Raw genomic sequence first — 12,799 nt, 5'->3', positions numbered from 1 at the left:
TTAAAAGTGCTTCACAAAACATGAATATGGGAAGTGAGGGCTTATAACAGCCCATATTAGCGGGTCCAGCCTTTTAAATGATGGTAACTGGGAAACTGGAACGCAAGTCAGAGGGATCTATTCTGACCATCCTACCCTCATTTTCTATTCTTCAATTAAACCATTGCTTTTAGCTCTTCTTTTTTATCAGTATTATATAAAACTAGGACAGAGTAAATGAAAATTTATAATTTATAAACAATCTGGGGAAAAAAAAATCACTGAATTATTTATGGTGCTTTTGAAATATGTGTTTGTTACTTGTACAAAAATTAGTTGTTAGGTCTTAATCATGGTGGTGCCACAAATATGTTGGAAATTAGGACTCACAAACCTGCTTGTTTGGAAAGAGGAAAAAAATGCTGTAACTCTACCTACAATTGGAAAACCCAAACCAAACTGATTCTGAATGGTCTTGTTAAACAAGTGCCAATTATTGAATAATTCTCTGACCTAAACAGAAAGTTATTGTATATGGAAAGATTTTTTTTTCCTGGAGAGTGCTTTATACCAGATGCCCTTTTAAATTGTTTTGAATTCTCTGTAGGCAGTAGATAACTAAACCTACAGAATGTAGTAATGGCAAAAAGGAAGCAATCAAGTTGGCCACTTCTAGTTAAGAGTCATGGAAAAGGCATCTGTTCTATATGAATTGCAGACTATAGGAACTTTGACAGTTCATAGACCAGACTTAATTTATTAAACTAAGTTTCTAATATAAACAGTAATTCGTTTCAGGCACTGACACTGAAGGTCTGGATTATGTGAATAAAATATAGAGACCTCCGTTGGCCTCCTGAAAAAAGGTAGTTTTGCTGCATAGGGAGAAAATAACTGACTCTGCCATAGTAAAAGGCACTGATGCCGAGGCCGTGCCCTGTGGTGCGGGACACAACTCTCCCCGCGCCCCCGGCACCACGCGGCTGTCACCAACAGCGCATCCAGCAGCAATTCCTGCCCGTGCTCCGTCACCCAGGCATGGAGCATCCTTGAGATCAAGGGTGGCACTTGTCAGACATCTCAGTTAAACTGCAGCCTGAAGTCTTCAGAGAGATGTTCATTTGCAAACAAAGCAATGACTAGTGGGATGAATGCTGGGAAAGAAGACTGAGAGAGGAACGCCTCCACGCCACGTGCCTGCTGCCGTGCCAGGAAGGCTGTTACCCCAAACGAAGCTGGGGCACAGGCTTGTCGAGGACTCACCTGCTTGGCCACCCGCACGCCTGCCCCGACAGGGTAGGGGACACCCTCTTATGGGACCTGGCTGTGACCGGTGCCCGCAGCGCACATGCACACGTGCATACAAAAATAATTTCTCAGTGGCAGTGTAGTACGAGGCCTGATACTGATCAGCAAATATTGCTATGAAATACCTGAACGAAATTAAATACTCGAAGCATGATTTACGGGAGACCCTCTCTTTGTCTGCCGAGCCCCGGCTTCATCCAGGTCTGGGAGAAGCACGGATCAGGCGGTCTCAGGGCCCACTGTCAGCAAATGTTTATCTTCAAGCACTTTGGTAATTCAGGTGAACGCAGTAGGACTATTTCACTGCTTAAAATTAGGCAGGTACCTAAACAATTTCCTGGATCAAGTTTACATTCATCTCAAGTTTCAAGCACTGGCTTTGCTGTAGCTTTGACCAAAAGTTTGGTCATAACTCAGAAATCACACACAACTATTTCCTTATGTCATCAGCCCTCGGCAAAGACCGAGTATGGAAAACCTCAGTTAGGGTTTTTTCCCCGCCAAAAAAAGTTATGGAAACGAGCGATGAGATGAAAGCGTTTTGCATCGGCGCTGCCCAGTCCATGGCCGTTGGTCAGAATAACGTACCAAAGTTTGGGGCAGCAGGAGCATGACAGCAGGCGCCCAGCCTCCTCTCCAAAAGCCGAAGCGACTGCCCCACGGCCCTGCACTCCAGCAGGCAGCGAGAGGTGGCTTTTGTGCGGCACTTCGCTCAGGCTGAACCCGCCGCATTGCCAACCCCAGCTAATTGCTTGATTCCCCATCTCATTTGCCTGAGAACGACTGAGAATGTGAGACAGCGCAGGGTCTATAAAATCATTAATTGAATTACTAGTGTGGAATAAGTAGCGCATCAATTTGAATTCACCATCATCCCCCTCCTCTCCTCCCCCATGTTTTAGAGACCAATCCTACTGTTGATATGTGCATAGCTTCGGAAGGAGGCTCAATAAATAGATGTGCTATTCTAGCTAAACAAATTTATTTTTCCAGCTGTTCTACTGAATTAGTAAATTGTAATGTTGACTTCAGACTATCTTCCCCATAAAATATATGCTGGCCTGTATATTTTACTGGCACTTCTTTTGCAACACCTCATTAAGGGCCGATCCAATCCGTATCCTAATCTATTGGAATTTTGCTTTGACCTGAGTGAGCTTTGGACCAGGATGCAATATTGATTCAATACATATTTTATGTTTCATTGTTGAATCATTAGCTGGATTTTTGTGCGCTCTCTCCTCTTACTTGGTTTTCTAAGAGATTTTAGGGCAATAATTGCAGCTATGAGTGGGCTTGGAGTTTTGTGCCAAATGTGTTGTCTGAACGCATGTGGTTTCACTGGCACATACTGATGACTGCTTGTTTGAGAAGTAATTGGGAATTTTTGTCCAGCCTTGATATGGAAACTTCTCTTTAGCCTGCCTCTGAGTTCAAAGGGACTCAAAACCTTTTACAAATTTTGCAGTTTGGGTTTGCCATAGTTTGGCATCTTCCATTTACACCAACACATAGTAAGCAGCAGTGTTTCTCAGTCACAACAGCAGCATTTTGAGCTCCTACGTTAATATAAATTAATTCTGGGCTACAGTTCAAATGTACCATTTTTAAAACCAGCATCGTGTTTCAGCTGGCAGCTGCCAGGCGACGCTGAGCCTGGTGGCCTTTGCCCCGCGGTTCTGGGCAGTCCCTGGGCAGCACACAGCGATTTTGGGGCTCCTGGTTGGCTGGGTGAGATGATTCACAGGGCAGGGACGAGGCCACAGACACCATCTCCCCAGGGTCTGCCAGGCACCAGGCAGATGCCAGGCAGGTTTGCTAGCCACGGTGCAGCACAATCCCCACATTGCCATCAAAACCTATTGGCTTTGGCAAATCAGCACGTTCCTGTGAAAACCCCGTTTGGTGGCAGTGTCCCGTCGGGTGCCGCTGCGTCCCAGCCAGCCGGAAGCGTGACCACTTTTGTAAGCTGCTAGATGGAAGTGGATACCATTGAAAACGCTTGAGAGCAGCAAATTAAGACCAAAGTATTTGTTGGTATTATCCCTCCCAGGATTTTTCCTCCTCGATATTTTTCCCTAAGAGGAAAAAACGATGTGTATTGTAATGCTGATAAATACACACAGTTGTTCACATCTGTGCTTTTAACCTCTTTGAAGGGTGTGGGTCGCCAGCGTCACCAAAATAGCCTTTAACAACACAAAAAAATCAATCTGAAGCGTAAAACCACCGATGTAAGCCTAGAAACAGGAGGGCCAGGCTGAGGAGAGGGACAGGAGCGGCTCCCCCGACGCTAGGGGGAGGCTGCGGGGAGGCGGGCGCTGGGACACGGGGATGCAGCCGGGACGGGACGGGACGGGGGAGGCGCGGACCCTCCGCCCGCACCGGCGGAGCGGGCAGGCGGCACCGCAGGGACGCGGGACGCCGTCTCGGCTCGTCCCCGGGTGGTGGGATGCGGTGGAGCGGGGGTCCCGGCGGTGCGGGGGTCCCGGCGGTGCGGGGGTCCCGACCGGCAGCGGAGCCCCGGCGGGACGCGGCGTTTCGGGCGGGCTGGCAGAAGGGAGGGAAGGCAAACCCGCGCCCTCCCTCCTCGACGATAAAACGAAACCCAAACAAAACCCGAGCAAAACTTAAAACCAAACAAATAAAGAACAAATAACCCGCTTTTAATGTCGTCCTGATGCGAGGGGGATTCTAATACCATTTCCACATCCATTAGGCAAAGGATTTCGCATGTTCCCTCACAAAGAGTGAGCATTTTCAGCGGCTTTCCCTTAAATTAAGATGACAGGTTATCGCTGCACAGTGTTGTTAATCTTTTCCTAAAAGCTTAATGTTACTACTTAGTAGTTTACTAATAAATCAGAGAAAATATGTAATGTCATTTTGGTTTAGATATAGATGGATGACTTTGTAGTATTTGTGAAGTTGTAAAACAGGTACTGTCATGGCATTCAGCGGAAGGAGCGATACTTGCCGTGGTAGCTCTATTCCTGTCTGCCCTAGGGCCACGGAGCATTACACCATTCACATGATCAAAACCAATTCAATACTCTGTCATATATACTCCGCTAGTAACTGGCTTTCAGATGTCTTTCATGCAAGATGTATTAAGGATGGTCATTAATTTTCATATGCTTTCTGTTACTTTGATCCTATTTTTCATGATTTTAACCTTTCTTTCCCCTGAAAATATTCTGGTCGTAACCTTTTAGGAGCTGCGTTTTTTGGGTTTGTTTTTTTGTAAGCATGCATCAATGCTGTTGTCATCCTGCACTTGATTTTGCTGATGAATTCCTTCTACTTTGTGCATTTACTGCTTTCGATGCCATGACAGTCTGTTTAAATTGGTAGCTGGGATGTGACCACATCCTTCCCTTTTGTGTGCCACCAATGATGGGAGACGGTACATCTTCACGGCGACATCCTGAGAGGCAGCATAAGTGGGGGAGGGCTTGACTGGCTTTATCTTTATTGTTGGGCAGTTTTATTTTACTGCCCAGGAAACGTCTGACAAAATTGGAAGCAAACAGAGCGACGGAGGGGAAGGGACCTCGTCCCTGCAGCACGACAGGCTGCTGCTGGAGCATCTGCCACATGTCCCCCATGCACTGCTGAGGGGCTCGCCCTGAGTTTCCAGTAGCGCTACCCCCCCATCCCCTTTTACTGGTGCATCTGTCTTTACCTATGTGGAGCAGGTGTCCCTAAAAACCAGTGGTCACCAGTAACCTGCAGCACTGGGGGCCATGAGCACAGCACCCCGTCAGCGGTGCAAGGAGAGAAGGCAAGGGCTGCCTGCTGCTTTCTGCGGCGATGGGTCCTGTTCATTTGGCCCCCGGGGGTGGGAGCAAGGCCATGGGGGAAACTCACGTGGTCCTAGATTTGAAGCCGACTGACGTTTCTGAAAACTCAGGCTCTCTGGGGATGGCCTTGGGCGTGAGTTCTCCCATTGCATTGGTGTAAACCAGGAGTAACCCCATTCCAGTGAGTAGGATTAGTGTAAGAACAGTACGAGCACGAGAAAAAAACACCTGTAATACACCTGAACTGACCCTGCAGGGAAAAAAAAACCTTGGCCCATAGCGTTTGCCTTTCTGAAGGCATTTTTGCCCAGTTGCCATTGCTGCAGATGGCGAACAGCATCTTTTAGCTCTCTGCATGAGCAGCATTCTCCAGAAACACAGCGTCCCTCCGGAGAGAGGAGGTGGCCTCTAAGAGGAAGCAAGCAGAGGGGAAAATCTCCATTTCCATCCAGCCCACTGCCTGCTATTGCACAGGTTCTGACTGCAGCTGCCCCACGGAGGGGCTGCAGCCGTGCAGCGGGAAAGGGGACCAGAAATGTAGACAAGGGACCCCTGTGCCACCTCCCACCCGGCTTCCCCAGGGCAGGGGACAAGCCCCAAGGGGGGACCAGGAGCCTGTGCCTGCCCTGCCCAAGCTGGTGGATATTCCCATGCTGGGGCAAGGTGGCCCCACGTGACCCCCATGGGCACAGACCCAAGCAGGAGGACAAGGGCTGTCCCAATGCCGGGCCATCCAGGCACTGGCCATCCGGGGAGCCGGGGGCCACTTCCCCTTTACGGGAAATTTTTACAAGAAAAACCCCAGCAGCCTGTTTTGTACTAACACCAGATCCCATCTATATTCTTAGGTGCTCCTAAGGCCCCCTAATTATTGCTTCCTGGTTGGTTTTACTTCTCCTTATTAACTTAATAAGTTCTCTGACGAGCAGAAGCAACTGCACGCACCCAGGAGCCACCACCAAACGACCCTTCTCATTTAAACCAGAACTTGTGATTTTGTGCCAGTGAACTATGCATTTTTTGCTGCACAATAGATGGCAGTAGAGAAAAAAGGCTGAGATGAGACAATTTATAGTTTGGAATATGCAGCTGATTTTTTTCCCCCCTCAAATCACCGTACAGTATTTGTTGCTTTCTTCTCAACAGAGAGCTTTCCTAGAAAAGGCAGTCTGGTGCGGATGAGGCTAGATGAAATAAAAGATTCATGCATGAATAATTAACATATTGGAGGCCTCACTTGAACTTGTTGCCTTACCCAGATGAATGAGTTAACATGTTGGAGATTATTATAAAGAGGGACTATTCTGCTCCGGTAGATCAAATCAGTCAAAAATGATGAAGTATTGCCGTACATATAAATATACGCTCGGTACTTTAAAATAACCCTTCCAATAAGTATAGTCATATTGGAGTTCAGCGACGCTGACAGTCGCAGCGACATGATAAAAAAGATTTGGCGTGAGTCATTCAGTTTGACTTTTGCACCAAGAGGAGATGCGAGCCTGGGAACTTGCTCCATGTGGGCAGCCGCCAGGCGGGAGGGCAGCTCCTACCTCCCCGCTTTCCCAGCGCGGGGGGCCAGCGGAGCGGGGCCACCTCCAACTTCCATACAAAGGCTGCTGGATAAAGGCCCAGGGCTCGCCAGCTCCTCCCCGCGAACCTGGCTGCTGCCATCTGTGGGAGCTTGCCCAAGTGCTGAGGTAGATGCCAAGCTGGGTATCACCCGGTGGCCACAGGGCCCACACGGGAGCTGGCAGAGAGCGATGGAGCCTGCCATAGGCCCTGCACCGAGCAGAAAGTGCCCCTTAACTGTAAATAGCCACAGTTTACCATAGTCTTTTTAATTTAGCAAATGCTTTCCATTACTGCCTACTTCCTTGAAAGCTAATTGCCACAAAAAGGAGTCTTCCTTGTAAATCGACATCAAACTCATGCTAACCACGGGAGGGAGAGAAAATTTAATTACAAACTTTAATTCTTACCTCAGCTTTACTAATTTTTAATTGTGCCTAATAATAGTGAAAACCAAGCTGGGAAAAATGCAGGAGATTAAACTTACCGCAAAGAAATTGCTAGATTTCCTATTCAAAAGTATGCTGCGGCTTTCCTGCCTACCCACACCTCTCTCTATCCCACAGCACTAACAGTAAAATAAGGTTGGGAAAGAAAACTGTATCATCACTTTTCCGTGCCTCCTTTCAGTAAAACCTTTCCGTTGCAGGCAGCAGAGAGCTGTGACGAGGACAATGTACTTGTGCCGCACATGTTGCTTGCGGGATGCCCAGGGGGCGAAGGGATGGCAGCCGTGGGCTCTGGCCAGGGTCGGTGCTCATCAGGGAGCAGGACTTGGCAAGGCTTTTGTAAACGGAGGACGCAGCATACCCTGGTCCTAGTTGTGGCTCTCATTGCATTAATTGCATAGAAATAATTCCAGAACCAAATGATCTTTCTTTCAGCCAAAGCTCCTCTAACAGCACGGCAGCCAGCGTCCCACCGCCCAGCGTGTTACGGTGGCTGCAGCCCTGGTGCCGAGCCGCAGCAGCGCACGGTTGCTCTGGCGCCCAGCACCACGCAGGTGATGGGTCCCCTCCGCTCCAGAGTGAGCTGGAAGTGCATCGTGCCATGACATTATCCAGGACTGCTTGAAAATAAAAATAGATTGGAAGTATTTTGGAGATGTTTCTGTATATTATCTCTTGGCTGTACAGTGCTGTCAAGCAAAACATCTTCTTTCTTCAATCAGTGCATAAACACAGACCAGATATAGCAGGCCACGGAATTTGTGTGCAAAAATGCCTGATTTCTACATACAACTCAATTTTCAACAAACTGAAAGTTACTGCTAGCAGCAGCCGTGGTCAAAGCAGAGCTTTTCTTCCATCTACGGCGGTGAACCGGGGCTCACCGGCTGCCTGTGGCCGGGCTCGGGCTGCCGAGGGCCGTCAGACCCACGGCGATGTTTGAACAGCACTTTTCTATACCCAGGTCCCCCGGCTGCTCACACAGTCATAAGTTGACGCACTTCACCCACGTGCACCTTCAGTATATCGGTACTTCCCCAAATCTGGGCCACAGCAGCAGCGCAGGGATGCCGAGGGGGCCTCTTGGCCCAGGCGCTGTCTAGCTCTCCCTAAGGCTGCTCATCAGCTTTGGCGCGGGAGGCAGGAGATGCTCCCTGCCACTCCAACGCGGAGCTACAGCGGGCGCTTGCTAATGGAACCGTCCTGTTCGGCAGATAGTTAAGGGATCCGGTAAGAAAACCTTCACCTGCTAACAATATTTTTCCACTTAGATCTGTTCCTAAAGCTTATTGCCACATCAAATCCCATTATAGAAAATAAGGAAATGTTAAAATTAAGAACTAATGTTCACATGAAAGAATTTTTTTTACTATTTCCTTCAGCAAACCAATGAATGTTTAACAGTTGAAATTGCTTTGAAACAGCAATAAATTATTTCATGCATACATGCCAAATATTAAAACCAGAAGGTTTCTTAATATGAAGTCACTGGTACCGAGATTCATGTTTGCCTTTGTTAATTATCTACTTGTTTATTAGCTTAGTTTCACTGAGAAGCTGCTGATATCCCCGAGTTAAGGATTTTGGAGCTGTTCACAGGATGTAATAATACAGTTTTATTGGGTGCTTGTTGAGAAAGCTTTTTTAGTTGTTTGCACTTAAGCAGTAAAACTGCTGTTTCGCTCAGCCCGAAGCCCCCTGCACAGGTCCCCGCTGGCCCGTGCCCCCTGGGGTGGCCACAGCATCCCCCGGCATCGATGCCGAGGGAAGGCGGGATGCTGCCCTGGCACCGCAGCTCAAGCAGGTCTCTCCCTTGGGCTAAAACCAGCCTCAGCCAGGACAAGCCTGCCCTGGGGCCGCGTCCCCCAAGAGGTGCCGCTCGGAAAGTCCCACTCTGAGCAGGCAAACCCAGAGACCCAACCTTTTCTGGGGATTTAATATTTTAAATTTGGGAAGGGTTTTAATTTAATTTAATATTATTTTATTTTTTAAATCAGCAGATTGTGCGTTCTTTACACAGCAAACTGCTGTAGGCTGCGCAGATTTCCTCCGGGAGGAAAAACCAGTGGCGCAGACTCTGGGAGTGTGTTATTATTGAGCAAATCATTTTTATCACTATGATTAAGGAGTTATTCCCTCAAGCTTCACCTCCCAGTACCGGGGCACTTTCCAACTTTAAGGAAAAGAAGCTTCCAGTTGTCCTGACTGCAAGGAAAGGCTTGATATCTTCAGCTACATATGGGGTGAGAAAAAAAATGCCTCTAAATCTCACCAGTTAGCAAGACCTCGTGGTGTTCAACCTGGTCTAAGCATTCTGGAGTACTTGATGTGCTCAGTACTGCCTACATCCAGCCTGAAACTCGTCTTTCCCATCTACCAACCTGCCTGAAGCACCCGCTGCCTCGGAACGGTCCTGCCTTTCGGGTGCGTGTCCCCGCGTCGTCCGGCAGCCCCTGCAAGGAGAGGGGCGAGTCGCAGAGCAGGGGTGCTGCTACAGCAGAGGCTGCGGTGGCATTTCCAGAGCAAACCTCTGCTTGGGGGAATTTTCAAACACGACCATAAAGCTTCGGTCTGAGCCTTAAATGTGCCTTCAGACCAAGGACTGAGCCAAAGCCTATTTTCTTCAAACTCAAGCCCTCTGAAACAAAAACACCGTGGCCTTTCTTAAAGCAATACCAGCAGGAAGGGCAAGGCAGGACAGGCCTGAGCTGTGGTTTGACGCCTCCTTAGTCCGTGGGGCACAGCCAGAGGACAGCACCAGCACGGCAGGGCACATCTCCACAATTTCCAGTGGATGCAGGGCAGCCCCCACCGTCACGCTGCACCACCCCACCCCATGGCACCGCCGTGAGAAGGGCACCAGGCAGAGGGGTTAGGAAACGCACCCCGGGTGCAGGCAGGCACCCGTCACCTCCTAAACAAAAATGGGTTTTCTACTGACTATAGATAAGTCACACGATATTCAGGGCAAAAGAATTATCTTATGCTTTCCTCCTTCAAATCCAGCAAATGACCTTTCTAGGAATGTTTGTCACATTTTTTCAACGCGACCTTAGACAGTATCAGCTTCGGTTTTGAAAGCCTGCGATATTTTGAAACCCGACTTTCCCTGTTGCTGCTCAAAACCCACAGAAGTTTAACACACTGAGAATGGCACAATTAAAAAGGAAAAACTAACCCATGAAGAATAACACACACATCTGACCTACCCTGGTGTTTTTTGGAGGCAATACAGGTCCTGTGCTGCAGCCCCCCCGCAGGGTGCACACTCCTTCGGCCTGTGATAGTAACTCAGCTGCAGGTTACTAGCAGACTAAGACGTGCTTTTCCAGAAAGATAATCCTTTTTTGGGCATGTGTGGCAGATGGGAGTGTTAACTCATAGTGCTAGGAGTTAACCTGATTGTATTATAATGTGATAGCTCCACAGCTAATGCCCATCAGCACTGTGGGCCATTTACTTTATCATAAAATAAAATTAATTGAGTGAAAATAAATTGCAGAGGGATACAGAAGAATTTGAGACCATATACATGAAATACACGATAGCTCGAGTCTCCTGTGACACTTATCTTCATTAGGGAGGAAACAATTATTATTAATTCTCTCTTTAAAAATAAATATCCTGAAACTCACAACAAGATTTACCACAGGGGCTGCCGATGCTGATATGGCTACATGAGCACTAACATTTCTTTTCCTTTGAAGAAGGACTTTCAGACTCAGCAAAATGTTAGGGCAAGGCTGGCTGCCGGCCCCCACGTCCCGCGGAAGCCTGCCCAGAGCCCACGGGGCGCGGGGAGGGGGACACGGGGGGCCCCGGTGCTGCTGTGGGAGCAGCACAGAATTTTTCCCCATCCAGGTGAGCAGCCAGGAGCTGCCGGCAGCTAGAGTTAGCTGATGGGCTGCAATATTTCTAATGGAGAATGTTTATTTGAGTGCATGTGTGCATTTGCCAAGTATAGCGAGGTAATGACATTGAGGCTTATTGATAATACAGTTATAATTCCATGTAATGACCAACTGAGCAAAATGATACAACCATCTCTCCTTCATCTATTATGCTCCTGTCCACAGAGACTTCTCAGTTAAGGGCTGTTTATTTCTGCAGCAAGACATAGACCAGATATGCAGAATATAAACCTTCCTATTAGGACTCACTAGTATACTTTTTTCCCTTCCAAGTCATTTAACAGCACATAATTTCGGGGATCAGCTTTCTGTGTGGTGAGCTTGGAGTCAGAAACGCAGCTGTGAGTGCAGCACTGAGCGAGAGGCGACAACCCTGCCCGGTCCTGGCCGCAGACACCTCCTGCGCTCCCACGCGAGAGCAGCTTTTATTTGTTTTCTTCCAGAGCAGTCACAAATTCCCATGCGAGGATTCCCACCTGTGTTAGTGATGGCGTTCCACAGGTCACCATTAGTTAGCTTCCCTAAAAACCAAGATTTTTTTCTTTTCTTTTCCTTTTTTTTTTTTTTTTTTGACATCTGTATACGGGCAGTCCCTCAAGCTGCCTGGTGTTGAGGAGCAGCATGTGGGCAGCCCTTTCTAGCACAGCCACACGCAGGCATCAATGGACGTGCCAAGAGCACTGCTCCTGACACGGCCACCCCAGTCCCTGCCAGGTCTTGCCCTGGACCCCTTCTATGCCTTTGGCGGGGCTGGGGAGAGACCCCCAGGCTGCTTCCCCAGCCCGCAGCCCCAGCCACAACTCTGGCTTCAACTTTTACAGATCCGCGCTAAAATTCACATCTACTCACAGCAAACCCCACCAGCAGCTTCTGCATTTGCTGAGCAGCACCTGCAGGTGCACGAGTGTGAGGTTTCACTCACAAAACTGCCCTGCCAAGTCACCCCTAACGCCTCCTCCTTCGTTTAACTGGCACCAGGCACAGATCCCACCACGGGATGTCACCCACAGCTGACATCTCCAGCCTGGCTGCTGAGAGGCTGGGCAGTAATAAACCTCCGAAGCACTGGGTGGGCAGGAGGGACCCTTTAAACTCACAGGCGTTTTACTTCGTTATTGAAGACTCCATGTGCCTTTTACATTATGAGTTTTGTTCCTGGCTCTCAGATCTCTGTACCGCTCAAGGTTAATTGGATATACTTAATAGAAATAGCCATGTTTGAAAGAGTTGCGTGCATCTGCCTCCCTATTTATAGGATGGGATAACCCTCAAGCGCTTGACCAGCGCGTAATGGCTCCAGGTAGCGAGAATTTGAAATCAGATTATATCCCCCAGCAATTTCGTTAGCGCTGCCCCAGGACTGGGGGCGCAGGTAGCCGTTATTGGGTTGCAGTGTGAGGTGAACGCTCGGTAGCAGCCGCAGTCTTCGGGCACTGCTCTGGACATGCAGGAAGACAGATAAGATGCAAGGGATGTGGTTTAATTAGGCCACAACTTTATTAAGTTAACTCATCTGGGATCTAGCCAGCACAATTCCTTCTGTAATCACTCCCACATGGTGGAGGGTTGCCATCAGCCCTCCTGCTCCCCCCAGCTGGTAACCAGTCCTGCACTGGGACTCTGCCACCCATCGCATGTACAAGGGCTAGGTCTTCGTTTTACAAGGGAAGAGGCACCATCACTGCCACGGATGGCAAACCCGGCACCGGCTCAGCTCGGCAGTGGTGCATCCCACTTTGCTTCCACAAGGACGGCCAGCAGCACGGTGCCTGTCCCT

Source organism: Rissa tridactyla, chromosome 7 (genome assembly GCF_028500815.1).
Source record: "Rissa tridactyla isolate bRisTri1 chromosome 7, bRisTri1.patW.cur.20221130, whole genome shotgun sequence".
NCBI lineage: Eukaryota > Metazoa > Chordata > Aves > Charadriiformes > Laridae > Rissa > Rissa tridactyla.
Note: the sequence above shows the minus strand (reverse complement) of the source record.